Source organism: Eublepharis macularius, chromosome 19 (assembly GCF_028583425.1).
Source record: "Eublepharis macularius isolate TG4126 chromosome 19, MPM_Emac_v1.0, whole genome shotgun sequence".
In the NCBI taxonomy this organism is placed as follows: Eukaryota; Metazoa; Chordata; class Lepidosauria; order Squamata; family Eublepharidae; genus Eublepharis; species Eublepharis macularius.
In genome coordinates this window covers 19,778,164-19,790,728 of record NC_072808.1, presented here as the reverse complement: position 1 = coordinate 19,790,728, position 12,565 = coordinate 19,778,164, and the positions used below count along the sequence as shown (strand labels likewise).

Sequence of the window (12,565 nt, the reverse complement as noted above, 5' to 3'; positions counted from 1 at the left end):
TGTTTTTAAACTGTTTTGAATGTAAGTTATATGGAATGTTTTTACTTACTTGTAATCTGCCCTGGGCCTGCTTCGGGGAGGGCGGAATAAACATTGAACGAAAAGAAATAAAATGGCTCTCTTCCTTTGTCATTGATTGTTTTCCACTTTAGATAGCTGCACCAATTCGGGTTCCCAACCTCCAGAACTACAACTGATCTCCAAGTGACAGATCAGTTTCCCTGGAGCAAATAGCGGCTTGCCAGGTGGAATCTGTGGCCCTACACTCGGCGGAGAGCCTTCCTCTCCCCAGGCTCCACCTTCCCCGGGTTCCACGCCCCCCCCCAAACCTCCAGGAGTTTCCCAACCCAGAACTAGCAACCTGACATTCCAGCCTGTCTCCCAACAACCTGCGGCCGCGGCCTCTCCTCCTTTAGCACCGCTGGAGCTGGAATCCGCTTTCAGGGGCCCTACGGGCTCCGGCTCGTTTTCTCCCTCTCCAGGTGCAACTCAAGGGCAGACATTTGCTGGCTTGGGGCAGGAGCCCTTCCCTGGGCCCCGCCAGCCCCGCCTTCCCGGAAAGGGCAGCCGCCCGGCAGGCCAGGTGAGAGGGGGCGGGGCCGCACCTGGCTCAGGTGCGCAGGGGGAGGGGCGGCCCTGCCAGTCACGTGCCCCGGGGAGGCGCAGGCAGGGGCAGAAGCGCGCGCCGTCGAGCGCCAGGCCGGAGGGTCCCGCGGGCGCAGCCCAGCAGGTGAGTGGCGCGCCTGGGCCGGGGGGGGGGGAGAGAGGCGCTGCCCCCGGGTCCCGCCGCCGCCTCGCCCGGCCGCGCCTCCCGCGGGGAAAAGGCCTGAACCGCCGCGGGTTTCCTCCTCGCCAGGGGTTCGGTGCGGCTGGCCCACGGCCCGGCCCGGCCCGTTTGGAGGCCTCCTCGGGGTGCCCCGTCGGCGGCCCTGGGCCGGCTGCTCGGCAGGGCTGGGGCGCGTCGGCGCCTTCCCTCGGCGTTGCCGCACGTGCGCCGCGGGCTCCGCGTCCGGCGCTCCTCGCAGGGCTGCCAAGTGCCATGTTAGCGCCGCGCCCGACACGGAACTCCCCAGCGCACGTCTGAATGGGCGTCGCGCGCCTGTAAAAGCGAAAGCGTAACGAATGTGCGTAAAATCCCGAGAAGGCGCTCTTGCCGAGAGGCTTGGAAAGGAAGTGGCCGGGTCCGTCTTCCTTCCTTCTTTCCTTCCAAGGTGGTTTTCTGGGGCTCGTCGGCAGGGCTCCATCCGCCTTCCACCGATAAGTTGAGGGCGGCGACCCCAAACTCTGTCAAAGGGAATTCCAGCAGGTGCAGCGCCCCCCCGCTCCGCCCTGCTGCTCCTTCTGCGGGGCCACTTGCTCTTCCCCCGCCCCGTGGTTGAGTGCCAACTGGCTGGGCGGGGGGGGGGGGGCGCGCTCTGGCCCGCTTCCCTGCCTTTAAGAGCGGCTTGGAATGCAAGAGCCAGCAGGTGAGGCCTTTTCCTTCCCGGAGCTCTGCATTCCCCTCTGCTCGGAGGAGCGCAGCCTGCTGCTCTTAGAACAACAGGAACTTCTGGCAGGTGGGATCCGCTTCTAAACTTTCGCTGCTTTGCAAGATTGACTTGTTGCTAAGCGACTCTGCTGTTTTCTCCTTTCCTAACATGAAATGCAGGAATTGAACAAGCTCCTGCTTTATTTTTCACAAGTTTAGTGTGTTTGTGTGTATACAGCCCCCCCCCCCCATTCGTGAACAACAGGCTGCTTCACAGCTATTTCCCACACTCTGCAAAGGCAAACCCAAGTTTGCCATTAAGCCTCCCGGAGCTGCTTCTGCCAGCCACTCACCCTGTTATTCCTCCTCCCCCCTGGCCTGGTTGCTCATCTACAAGGGAATCACCATCCTCTTTTGGGTCCTGACCCGTATGGTCCGTGAGCCAGGGGCATGCCCAATTGATGCTCCCCACCGCATGAGGTCAGGAAAGCTTCCACTGTCCTGGACTTACACAAACAATGCAAAACTGAATTATTCAAGAGGCTTTTAAAAAAATCAGATAATAGGGATGTACTGTAAGGAATCAGTCTCAGCGGGATGCATCAGTAGTGGTCTCGGGACCAAAGACTTTACTACTACGTGCTACTGTTTGCTATCTGCTTCTTCGTGTATGATCCTACCAGGTAGTTCTGGATTTTTGTTGCTTAATGTATCTGTTTCAGCATGTCTCTATTAGATATCTACTGGCTTAAATCCTTGCAAATTTGCATTTATAGACTCTACTTATTGAAATGTCCTTGAAATTAACTGTACTGAGAAAGACAGACAATAAATAAAATGTTGCCTTGGCTAATTAGAAGAGTGCCGGATTGACAAATTCTGCAGGCACCAGAGACGGTCTGTTGTGCTTATGAGTGGAGTTGATGGGCGTTCATTTGACTGGCCTAGGGCTGTAAAACTAGGAGCAGAACATCTGGAAAGGAATGTGTGTATAGCCACATTGTGATGTCTGCCAGATAAAAAGGGACTGCCTTGTTATGGGTTTCTGTGTATGTGGGAGCTGTTTTTAGAGGATCTGGGGACTGACACGCGTTTGTTCTCAGAGGAAGATTGGGGATTGCCAACTTCTTTTTCTGGCAGGGCTCCTGTGCCCTTAACCTCTGGATTTCCTGCTATCCAAAAACCCAACGGCCTCACTCACTGTTAATTGCACAGGCATGTCAGCAAAAAACTTCCTACTGAATTCTGCTTGCCCTGCCAGAAAAGCGCACTTGCACCCCTATTTTTAATTCATCTAGCCAATATGTGTGTTTAATGTTTACATGTCTGGACCAGTATGTTAAAAGTTTTAGATTCTCAAAATGCGATCTATTGAAGAAGTAGCTGGAGATGGCATTTTGAAAGACAGCTAGAGTTTTACCAGGCAGATGGTTAGGAATATGCTTCCATTATTGTTATAATTCAAATTTACTTGGTTCATTCCTGTAACTTGTGCTTGGAGTGAAAAGAAAGATACCTTTAGACGCATTTAGCTGTTAAGTGGCTGCACCTGGTGAGCTTTCAGTATTGTAGACCATTAGACTTTGGCTACTATTGGTTTAGTCCGTGCTGTGGAAACAACACATCTGTTTGTTTTGGAAAGAGACGTTCAAAGGTAACTGAAATGTATTTGTTTTATGCTGCACGGTGGCTGCGTGAGCCGTGCTGGTTCCAAAGGCAGGAAGCCTAAAGGGCCGCCTGCTCTCTTGCACTTACTGACCGGGAGCCCAGTCCCACAGCAGGATCACCCCTGTGCAAACCTCATTTAAATAAACGGGTGTTATTCTGGCTCAGCTTTCGTTCTTATGGGTGGTGCTTGCTCCAGAAAACCTACTGAATTGTGCCCTGTGGGTCAGAGCAGTCTGCAAGCTGCTCTTTGCGGTACTGAAAATCCGACCCCTGTAAGGTGGTGGCTGTGCTCTGTCTGTGGTATTCCCTGGCCCCAAAGAAGTCTGCCTTGCCTCAACCAGGATCAGGGCCTTCTCGGCCTTGGCTCCCACCTGGTGGAACTCTGTCTGTGGAGACCTGGGCTCAGCAGGAATTGTTATCTTTCCTCTCGGCCTGTAAGGCAGAGATGTTCCGCCAGGCATATGGCGGTTGAGATGGATGAACTGGGAAACTGGCCTCCTGCCATAGTATGTGGGGGAGGGGGTTACCCCCATTCTGTTAACATCTAAAAGTTGGTCATCTGGCCCACGGATTGCTGTTTGGGTAGCAATATGTGTGCTGCTTTCTTTTCAAAATGGTATTGTTGTATTTATTGACGTTTTTAACTGATTTTAAATTGACATGTTTGTGTATTTTATACATGTTGTATTCCGCTCTGAGCCCGCTCGCCGGGAGAACGGATTAGAAATATAATTAATAATAATAGACTGTACAGAAAGACAATATGAAATCACTTTGTGAAATAATCATCAACCTCTTAATTGTTGAGGATACTGTTCTTGGTTGGTAACCTGGTTATCCTGTAAAACGGTGATGAAGCCATGGTGAACTCACCTTGACCTAAACGGTGAACGCTTGTCATCTAGAAAAGGAGGAGGGGGTGGGAATCTTAACACACCGTTTGTTTAGGCTAAAAATAGCTTGATTGCAACGCGTTTGTGGTTCTGTAACATTTTTGCTAGCCTTGCTTCGGTCTCGGCACAGCTTGAGATATTCTGGGGTTGTGCATCGGCAGCTGCTGCTAAGAAGGATCGGCATGGTGACTTCCCAACAACTTGGGATGACCTCATCCTGCTCGTGTTGATAGTTAAGTTGGTATCACCCCTCTTTTTACAGATTAGTCATAGAAACTTGTCAATGGGCATGGAAAGGAGTTGGCTATGAGGCATCCGTCTGACCTCATTTCTAGCTCTGATTCCAGCAGGAAGGAAAGGAGGGAGGGTTTTTTGTCAAGGCAGGTCCAAAAATACCAAATATCTCCTTCTTAGCCACAAGGAAATCCATTCCTGGATTCGGTTTCGTTTTCGCGGCCATGTCGGACGCTCCTCTCGGCAGGTCCGAGAAGAAGCGGCCGAGCAGCCTGACCGGGCAGCTGATCTGCAAAGGTTAGCCCCCAGGGCTCCCAGGGAGGGAGTCTGGGTCCGGGACGCGACGGGAAGAGCCCTCTGGCAGATCGAGGCAGGGGGTTAATTGCCCGTTTGTCCCTATGGAGGCCGGCAGACGTGCGCGGCACCTTGTGTGCTGCCGGGCCATGGAAAACGGCAAAGAACAGGATTAGGTGGAAGCCTGTAAGTAAGTGAATCCCTTCTGTTACTACAAGCACATGTGAAGGAGTGGTGGGATCTGAAGTTTAGAAGATTCGGATTCCCCCCCCCCTCGCAGAGTCTCAGAAGATTGGCGGTTCCCCCCCCCCTAAAATGGCAGCAAAAAAGCAGAGTCCTGCTTTGGGCAAGTCAGTTTCGGCTGCCCTGCAGGGAAGAGGCGAGTCGCTTGAGGAACTGGTGAAAAGATCGGTTATCGAAGCCATAAAACCCTTTGTTGACAAGTTGAATGCAACAGATCAAAGGGTGGGCTTAATTGAGAGCGATGTGAAAGCCATCAAGGAAGTAGTGGGGGGGGCAGAGAAGTCTGCTCGGGAAAATGCGTCACTTATGAGAGCAACGAACAAGGAGCTAAAGTTGGTGGAAAACCAGCTGATTGGGCTGCAAGTGGAGCGAACACAGACCATTTTGCGTCTCCAGAATGTTAAAGAAGAGGAAAACGAGGATTTAAGGGATCTTGCCTCGGAACTTTTAGCGACACCCGTGAGGGCAACTAAAGAAGAAGTAAAAAGCGCCATTTTGGGAGTCCGTCGGGCATCTTCAAAATATGCAATGAAGCGGCAGCTGCCTCGCGAGATTGTTATTGAGTTCTCATCCAGGAGGGTCCGGGACAATATCCTATATAACTCATATAATGCGGAGTTGGACTTTCTGGGAAATAAAGTCAAGATACTGAAAGACGTTCCATTTTTAGTCCGGAAGAGAAGGTTTAAGTATAAAAAGCTGGCAGCTCTTTTGAGGGAACGTGACATAAAGTAGAAATGGCTACTTCCGGAAGGAATCGGGTTTAGTTATAAAGATCAAGCTTACAAGATTAATTCGGAAGATCAGCTAAGGGATTTTGTGGACAAAAATCCAGAATTTGGGCCAGACACCAAGCAAAAAGAAGAAGATTTGAAGCCTGAAGGGAGGGGAGAGGCAACGAGCGCTGCGGCTGTAGCTGCTCAGAGAGAACTGCGTCCGAGGCCCGGGGGGGGGGGGGAGATTTAATTTGAACTGTAATTTGTATTTTGTAAGATCAACCATTCCATCATTACTTTATTAAGCTATTTTCTTTAATTATGGCAGTATGAAGGGAAAGCATTGAAGTGTAGTGTTTAGTGTTTGTGAGTTGCCTTCCCCATTTTTCCACCCCCCCTTCCCTCTCTTTTTTTTCTCTCCCTTCTTTCCCTCCCCTTGTACTATTGTAGTTTTTTGTAGTTTATTGTTCTAGATGTTAAAATAAAAAATTATTAAAAAAAAAAAAGGAAATCCATTCCTGGTGTGTGTGCTATGTGCTGTTAAGTCGCCTCTGACCTATGGCCGCTCTATGAATGAAAGACCTCCAAAATGTCCTATTATTAACAGACTTGCTCAAATCTTGCAATCTTTGATTGAGTCAAGCCATCTTCTTTTAGGTTTTCCTCTTTGTTGACTGTCTTCCACTTTTCCTAGCATTACTGACTTTTCCAGAGAATCCTATCTTCTCATGATGTGACCAAAGTACGGTAGTCTCAGTTCTGTCATTTTAGCTTCTAGGAGAATTCAGGCTTGATTTGATATAGAAGCCACTTATTTGTCTTTTGGGCCGTCCATGGTATCCACAAAACTCTTCTCCAGCACCACATTTCAAATGAATCAGTTTTCTTCCTGTCAGCTTTCTTCACCATCCAACTTTCACATCCATACATTTCACGGCCAACAAGCCGTTTGCTAGACAGGCTGCGTAGCTCTTCCTTTAAACAACTGCTCTCTGCTGAGAGCCGGAGCTCTACAAACGGCAACAGTTCCTTATGGGGGATGTGATGGAGTTATCAGCAAGGATGTAGATAATAGATGCGACTTTAACTTTTGGAAGGTTGCATAGACTGCTGCATAAGGGTAGTTTTCAGGCTAGGCTGGCCAGAATTCCTAGAACTGCAATTCCTAGGCATGCTTCCATTGACCTCATCATGATATGTATCTGATTAGCCAGATGCATCCTACAGCTGTCCCCTCGTGCACACACTGCGGCGCCTTCCTCTGCCCTCATTTCTCTCTCTTTCATAAGCCCAAGAGTTTAGAGGACAGTGTCAGAGAACAACGTTCCTTCATTAAGATAGGAATTCATTATTGGTAGAAGTGATAATTGTCCAGTTTTAAAGAGAAAAACTGGACTATTTAATGGAGAGAGAAAGAGCTATTACTGACTTTTAGTCATGGTAGCTAAATGAAGCCTCCATATGCAGAGGCAATCTACCTCTGAATGTAAGATGCTGAGGATGGCCAGCTGGCCAAGGCCATACTCCCATTTCATAATATTCTCTGCTGTCTCCTTCGAATAATAACATTCAATTTGTATACCGTCCTTCAGGACAACTTAATACCCACTCAGAGCGGTTTACAAAGTATGTTGTTGTTATCCTCATGACAATCACCCTGTGAGGAGGGTAGAACTGAGAGAGTTCTGAGAGAGCTGTGACTTACACAAGGTCACCCAGCTGGCTTCAAGAGGACGAGTGGAGAATGAAACCTGGCTCTCCAGATTAGAGTCCTGCCGCTCTTAACCGCTACACCAAACTGGCTCCCATCTCCTGAACATTCTGATCGTGGAAGAAAAAGAGACAAGGGAGAGATCTTGTCATTGTCTCGGGATGGCCTTACAAACCATCCCATCCAACCCCCTGCCCGGTGCAGGCACAGCCTAAAGCACCCCCGACAAGTCTTCACTGAGCAACTCCTTTTGGGGGGTGGGAGGTGGGGGAAACAAACCTGTGCAATCGCCACATTTGAACTCCATGTGGTTCTAGAAGGCAAATAGATAGGCCGTCTGACATTCAGCCAACTCATTAGGATGGGTATGAGGAGCAGGTATAAAAGGATAACTGTATGCAATTAAGTGTGTGGGGGGGGGTCTCACAGGGACTGGTGTTTGGATTTTGGAATGGCCATTTTCTCCTTGCTCCTAAAGAATCTGGGAGTGAGGAACGTTCTCTACAAGCAGAAGACAGGTACACCATAGAGAAGGGTATACATTAGCCTGTTTCTTGGCAAGGTATATTAAGATGTGCAGGAGACTCCCCCATCCCCACCTGGATTCAAATATGCAGTCTCTATCCCACCTGCAGCTTGAATTGGCCCAGTCCAGAAAAACATCCAACCCTTGATTTTATGTAATTGGTGCCTTTGTGTGTTGCAATACACATGCTAGGAAAACAGACTCCCTGTAAATGTTTATTGGTGGGTGTGTGAACAGGCTGGAATGATCTAGGCAGGAGAGAGTGGTGTGTAAATAGAGGGGCTCCTGGAGATGTAGACTATGAGAGAGAGAGAGAGAGAGAGAGAGAGAGAGAGAGAGAGAGAGATTTCAGTAAGGGTTGCCAACCCCCAGGTGGGGCCGGAGATCTGGAATAATAACTGATCTCCAGACTACAGATACCAGTTCCACAGGAGAAAATGGCAGCTTCAGAGGGCAGAGTCAATGACATCACATCCTACTGAGCTCCCTGCTCTTCCCCCCTGCCCCAATTTCCAGGAACTTCCCAACCCAGAGTTGTGGACTCTTCCTCCTCAAAACAGATGGAGCGCAGTTGGAGGATCTTTTGATAGAGGCTGAGGATTCTTTGCAGGGTCATGGAGAGGTAACAGAGGTTATAATGAAGATGCTTAGAAGATCTCAGATGATCTGGAGACAGCAAATTAAGATTGGGAAGGGGTGTCATCCAGTCTTGAAACACAGAGAAGGTACAGCTTTTAAGCAGCTGGTTGCAGTTGGAACTAGGAACAAAAGGATAAACAAAGGATAAACAAAATCAATAGTAGCCATGAAAAATGTACTAAGTTACATTGAGCAAATCAAGAAGTAACCTCCATATGACACTGAATTAGAAATAAAGTGCCGACTCATTTAATGTCTAACTCTATGGAAGTGTAAATAAATTGAATTTAAACAAGAACCAGCGCTCATTAATCAACTGTCCAAAATAAACAGAACATCTCAATCATATAAAGAAGACATATTTATGTCTCTACTTATAAGTTTTCCAGTGTTTCTTTCTAATTGCTTCTAGCTGTATCATTTATCTGAATGGGTTTACACTTGAGCAGGGCTTTTTTTCAGCTGGAATGTGGTGGAACAGAGTTCCGGAACCTCTTGAAAATGGTCACATGGCTGGTGGCCCCGCCCCCTGATCTCCAGACAGAGGGGAGTTGAGATTGCCCTCCGCACCGTTTGGCGGTGCGGAGGGCAGTCTAAACGCCCCTCTGCCTGGAGATCAGGGGGCGGGGCCACCAGTCATGTGACCATTTTCTCAGAGGGCAACCCACTGAGTTCCACCACCTCTTTTCCCAGGAAAAAAAGCCCTGCACTTGAGTAAGCATTTGCACTTTTTATGACTGAGATGTTCTATAAAATTTGGACAGTTGATTAGTAAAGTGCAAGTTCTTGTTTAAATTTACTTTATATACGCTTCAATAGAGTTGGACATTACATGAGCTGGCACTTTATTTCTAATTCAGAGTCATATGGAGGTTATTTTTTTTTTATTTGTTCAATGTAACTTAGTAAGTTTTTGGTTGCAGTTGGAAGGCAATGATTGATTCTAAAGAATGGAAAGATTCTTGAGTTGTGTCTGAAGAAGGGAACTTTGACTCTCGAAAGCTGAAACTCTGGAAGTCTTCTTGGTCTTGAAGGTGCCACTGAACTCAGACCCAGGCCTGTGTGTGTGGTGCATGCCAGCCTAAACTAGCTCTTAGGACCCCAGCTAGGGTGCAGTGAGCCTCATGTATTCATTGCCACAGGATGGGGTAAAGCAAAGGATCAAATTAATTCCTTGGAGGAAGTTCATCTCAACAGCTGGAAATGCAGCATTTGTGTTTTTGCATCTGCCAGTGTTGTGTCCCATCTTGCCCTGCTGGAAGACTCCCCCTGGGGCATTTTGAGAAGGGTCTTTTGGAGGTAGGTTGCCATCCTCCAGGTGAGGTGTGGAGATCTCTTGAAATTACAACAGATCTCCAGAGATCAGTTCCCCTGCTTTGGAGGGTGGACTCTATGCCATTATAACCTTCTGGGGTCTCTCCCCTCCCCTCTCCAAAGCATTATTCCCCCCCCCCAAAATCTCCTGGAATTTCCCAGCCTAGAGTTGGCAACGCTCGTTGGAGCTGATTGACTGGGCTGAGTGGACCATTTATCAGATTCAACAAAAAATCCTTCCCGTTCTGTAGATTATGCAACGTTGTTTGTTTTCCATGCTGGAAATGAAAGTGGTGATTGGAGTGTCCTCCCACTGAATAGGCAATCTGGAGAATCTTCCTCTTGCAAGGTTCTGCTCGGCGGAAGGTGTGGTGCATGTGAAAAAGAGAATTCTGCAGCATCGCTGCATCAACGGCTCTTTGTGGTTGTGGGGGCAGGAAGACTTGCTAAGCCTTCTGATTCTGTGATTCTAGGCATTAATTGTTTAGGCCAAAGCGTAACGTGAGCGCTGAGGGGCTGGTTTGTGGCCCTGAGGCCCGTTTGTGGCCCTGAGGCCCGTTTTCAATGTGCCTTAGTTGCCCATGTCCAGGTGGGACCGGGAGTTCTCTCAGAATTAAAACTGATCTCCAGGCGACAAGTGATCAGTTCCCCTGGAGGAAATAGCTGTTTGGAAAGGTGGATTCTTTGGTAGGATAGCCGTGTGAGCTCCCTCTCCTCCTCAGGTGGTGCCCCCAAATCTCCTGGGATCTTCCCATTCAGAGTTGGCATCCCTACGTCACCTCCAGGTTAATGAGTGGAAGATAATTACTACAACAATAGGAAATAGCTCAGAGCAGGAGTATTGGAAGCAGAAAGGAGTTCCTGTAGGCTGGTTAGTAGTTTTGTGAGAGATGCATCTTTGCGTCATTGGGATGTCTGGATCAGGCCAATTGTGTCTCTGACATCGACGTGCTGTGGCTTAGTCCTGTTGGGTGGAAGTTGTCTTAGTCTGCTTCTAGACAAGGGTGTGTGTGCCAGTCTGAAGGAGGCTGTGCGAGCCCTCCAGTCTTGTCAACAACAACAACAACAACAACAACAACAACAGAGCTTATATACCGTTCTTCTAGACAGATTAGTTCCTCGCCCAGAGCAGTGCGCAAGTTAGTGTTATAGTTACCCCCACAATACAGCTGGGGAGCTGGGGCTGAGAAGAGTGGCTTGCCCACGGCCACCTACTGAGCTCATGACAGGAGTGGGATTTGAACCAGTAGAGTGCTGATTCATAGCCCAGCCACTTAACCACTGTTGTGCATGCGCTTTGTTCCCAGTGAAAAGAGGTTGCTTTAAATCTCCCTGATCCTGTTGAGTGTCAGGGAGACTTAGACCAGAGTTGGGGTTCTGGTACCCCACCTAAGTTGGCCAGTCTCCAAGCGGAGCCTGGAGTTCTTCCAGAATCACAATTGATCTGCAGACTAGAGAAATTTTTTTCCCCTGGAGAAAGTGGCAACTTCAGAGGGCAAACTCTATGGTATACCATATATTCTAGGTGAAACCCCTTTCTAAATTATCCCCTCCCAGGTACCTACCACCCCCAAATCTCCAGCCGTTTCCCAGGACAGAATTGGCAACCATAACTCCACCTGTGGAACCCACAAAGGGAACATATTACAGGTGTTGTGTGCAAAGTTTCCTGCATGTATTCTGACCGAAATCAGGAACATGATTGAAAGTGAGGGGGGAGGAGGAGGAGGAGGAGGAAGAATCAACTTCAATTAGAATCGCCAACCTCCAGGTAAGGCCTGGAGTTTCCCTGGAATTACAGCAAATCCTCAGAGTGGAGAGATCGGTTCTCTTGGAGGAAATCACAATGTCAGAGGGCACACTCCATGGCATCACAATCCTGCTGAGCTCCCATCCCTAACTCTGCCTCCAAATCTCAAGGAATTTCACCAGGTCAGAGTTGGCAACCTTAGCTTGTGTATGTATGTCTGCTTGAACTGCAAAAAAAAAAATCAGGTTATTTTATTATTATTTGTTGTTACTTCTGGGTACTTCATAAATTGTAATAACGATGTGTAGAAGCCCCTGAACAATAACCACATTGTGTATTCAAAATCTCTTGTGTTGGTCAAGAAATGCACCCTAGCAGTACGAAGGAGGCTTCCCTGCTTATTTAATTTATTTAATTTATTTATGTCCTTTAAGTCTGCCTTTCTCACTGAGACTTGGGCAGATTACACAGTGTGAGATTAGTAGAGTCAATATCAAAGACATTTTCATAAACAATGCCAAAGGGGAAATAAATACTAGTTTAACAAAGACATAGCATTAGCAAGGATCCAGTACAGAGTTGAAGAAATACTGAAACAGCATAAGCAATTCTAGGACTGGCAATTCTAGGTTAGGTTGGAATGCAGAAGATATCCAGGGAAGGTGAAGGTGGGTCGGTGTGCAGATGGAGCAGATCATGGGGCATTACAGCGCACCACCATGCAAGGAGCTGGTAGTAGTTGTAAACTGCACATTGTCTGAGTGGGTGTGCCACCCTGGGAGCTCATTCGCTGCCTGGCATGCAGACCTGCTTTCAAACTGCAGCAAAAGCAAACTCAGTGCTCTTTGGTTGGTGACGGGGGTTGTTCTCTCCCCCCATCCCTGTATCAGGCTGATCTTTGGAAGCTCGCAGAGGCTGCGTTACGAAATGCTTCAGCAACTGTGCTCCTTGCTAACTGTCCTTCAGTCCCAGTTCAAAAATGCAAGGTGACTATTTTTAGATCGTTTTCCCACCCTACCCTGAAGGCTTGAGGGCAGGTCACAAAATCTCCCTGCCTCGCTTTATCTGCTCAGCAGCCCAGAGAGACAGGCTTGAGGACGAGACTGTGT

General features: G+C 48.4%; 1 protein-coding gene across 6 annotated transcripts in view; it reads left to right on the top strand.

Annotated features, from left to right (window-relative positions):
* Positions 1–397: 397 nt before the first annotated feature.
* The window catches only part of CRB3 (crumbs cell polarity complex component 3), a 37,616-nt gene continuing 25,448 nt past the window's right edge, over positions 398–12,565 (top strand). For 2 of the 6 annotated variants that reach the window (XM_055003218.1, XM_055003217.1), the window contains exon 1: positions 636–730. The gene's annotated coding sequence lies outside the window, so the exon portion shown is untranslated. Of the gene's footprint in view, positions 584–635; positions 731–1,434; positions 1,557–1,939; positions 2,152–12,565 lie in introns of those variants that run through there. The other 4 variants (XM_055003215.1, XM_055003213.1, XM_055003214.1 and 1 more) reach the window with 4 other exon arrangements.